Raw genomic sequence first — 3016 nt, forward strand, 5'->3', positions numbered from 1 at the left:
AAAAAAAAAAGAGGGGCCTCCAAATCCTTTCTGCAGAGCTCATCTTTTCCCTGACTTTCCACCTGTCAGTTGGGCTCCACAGTGGTTAGACAGCAACCCCCATTAGTCTTCATTTAGGCAGAATATACTGCTTTATAACATGCCAAAGTTAGCGATCCTTTCCTCCGCAGGAAGTGAGTGAATTTTATTTTCATAATTGGAAGGAGTCAAACATTTGTAGAATGAAGGCACAGAAACTGGTGAAAGTGTTTACAAGAGGTTTTGCTCTGTATCAAATGCGATGTTCAGACTGTATTTGTCAATTTTCTCCACTGCATTCAATCTTCTCTCTGAAGGCCAGAAGCTCACTTCTCTGAGTGGACTTCACATTGTTCCCTTGTGATTATGGCAAACAACACGTGCAATAGCCTTGGTCTTCAGCAGTGACTCCATTTCAGCAAGGTGAGGATGTTCTGATCTGTTTGTACCTCTTTAGGGGCAAAGACTAGAGAGCTCATGGTAGAATTTATTCATGCTATACCCCCTTGTGTTATACTTCCATTACTGGCAAAATGCCATTAGACTTTTCTTTTTTGCTTTATTTGGTCAACAAAGGGACATATTTCCACATCAATAGGTTAGAGTGACATCCATTTCAAACGATAAGTTAGTCACATTGCTAAAGCAAGGGGCTTTAAGCAGGAGATACATATACGCTATCCATTCTCCCACAGTCCACAGCAGATAGCTTACAGGAAATACACAGAAACTTGACACCAATAATGACCATAATTTGTTGACTCTGCTGTTCTTGTAAGATGGAAAAAAGTGTTCACATGTTAGAATCCAGGATGTTTAGGTTCAGAAGGGCCTTTTCCCAAGAAATTCCCATAATAGCGATTTCTGTCTCTATTTAAACTTGTGCCACTTTCTATCTGAAGTTTTATCTACTCTGCCACCATCAGAGGTAGGGTATAATTCCCTTAGGTGTCAGTGGTTTCATCCTTTCCAGAGATGTCTATGTTTTATAAAAACGTATCATTTCTAGCACTGTTTTGGAGCAACATACTGTGGATTAATTCTTTTCAGTATTGCAATTGTGGTCACGTTTTAAGCTTCTTAATATTTCTCCATTAAGTTTAGGCACATACAGATTGGGGTTTCTGAGTCCCTACTATTATCATTCACTCCACAGTAGAGATATATGTCATTATCCTTCATGGCACTGTAGGCAAGCACCAGGAATATTTCTTGCAGGCCACTTTTTCCCAAAGGTATGCAAAATTATGCAACTGAATCTCTGGAATTGTAGATCCACTGAAAACATACTAGTGCAATGTTAATTTATTGTATGTCATCCAACTAGTTGCCTCCTTGAAGGCAGCCCCACTCTTTCAGCTCTGCCACCTAAAGGACATCCCCCTCTCTAGGAATCTCAACAGTCCTGACTCCCTCACTGTAGGCTAATTTTTTGTGTTCTGTAGATATGACCAATGAAAACAAGAAATATTTTGCTAAGCCCAAATGTATAGTATGCACCTGTCATGGACTGAATTATGTCCCCCAAAAAATGTGTATATCAATTTGGCTGGGTCATGATTCCCTGTATTGTGTGATTTCCCTATATGTTGTAAATCCTGCCTCTATGACGTTAATGAGGGAGGATGGGCGGCAGTTGTGTTAGTGAGGCAGGACACAATCTACAAGATTGGACACATCCTGAGGCAATCTCTTGAGATATAAAAGGGAGAGGTGAGAAGAGAGACAGGGGGACCTCATACCACCAAGAAAGCAGTGCCAGGAGCAGAGCGCGTCCTTTGGACCCAGGGTCCCTGGGTGGAGAAGCTCCTAGACCAGGGGAACATTGATGAGAAGGCCAACAGAGAGAGAAAGGCTTCCCCTGGAGCTAACACCCTGAATTTGGACTTTTAGCCTACTTTAATGTTAAGAAATAAACTTCTCTTTGTTAAAGCCGTCCACTTCTGGTATTTCTGTTATAGCAGCACTAGATGACTACGACAGCACCTTACAGTCACAGTCGGGTAACACAACCAGCTACCGCTGGCCGATTCTGTCTAGTTTGATACCAGTGATAAAACAAGGTACAGAAATCTTGTCATTTCACACCTGGAAAGAAATGTCATATGTATATTTCTAAAACATCTCTCTGACTTCTCACTCCAGAACCAAGAACTCAATTTTTGACAAAACTTCTATTAATAAAATCTATAGGCTTCTTACCTATTTATTTTTATACTTACATAGCTTTAAGACTCAGAAAGTTGTCATTAGTGACAAATACACAGGACTTAGCAGGATTTATAAGTATCTGTCCTGGAGACTGAATAGAAATGTCCATCAAAGTCTTCTACCACAGCTTCATTGACTTCCCACACTGATTCCCAACAGGTTCAAGAAGCTAGAGGGCTTTATTTCTCTCTTGTCCATGGAATATCCCTTTGGGCATCCATTTTCTACCAGGGTCCCAGCTCAGACTTGAAATTCATTGGTCAGATTTTCAATGAAGGGCTAGTTCTTCATAAATATCCCAGACCACACATTGCACTGCAAGGAGGTCTTAAAGCCCTTAGTAATTAGTGGCTGTGGCTGGACATCATTGAAGTACTCTGCCTAATTAGTGCTTATCCCCACCAGGGTCAATGTAACTCATATATATCAAAGAGACTCAACAGAATTGCTGCATGTTCAGGGGCAATTTCATAACGAGCATCACACATGTCAATTTGGGATATAAAAAATTACCTCTCATGCAACCCCCTACCATCTGAGTATATACTAGCACCTTTCCAAAGTCCACTGTGGTTTTGGAGATTTAAGGATTGTCTGCTTTTCTAATTACAAGCTCTATGACTTTAGTTCTATCTAGGGTTGTCAGATTAGCAAATAAAAAACAGGACAACCCAGTTAAATTTGAATTTCAGATAAACATGAGACACAAATATTTCATTGGGATACCCATACTAAAAAATTATCTGCTGTTATTCTGAAATTCAAATTTAGTTGGGTGCCCTATATT

This window comes from Trichechus manatus, unplaced genomic scaffold (genome assembly GCF_000243295.1).
Source record: "Trichechus manatus latirostris isolate Lorelei unplaced genomic scaffold, TriManLat1.0 scaffold00078, whole genome shotgun sequence".
Lineage (NCBI taxonomy): Eukaryota > Metazoa > Chordata > Mammalia > Sirenia > Trichechidae > Trichechus > Trichechus manatus.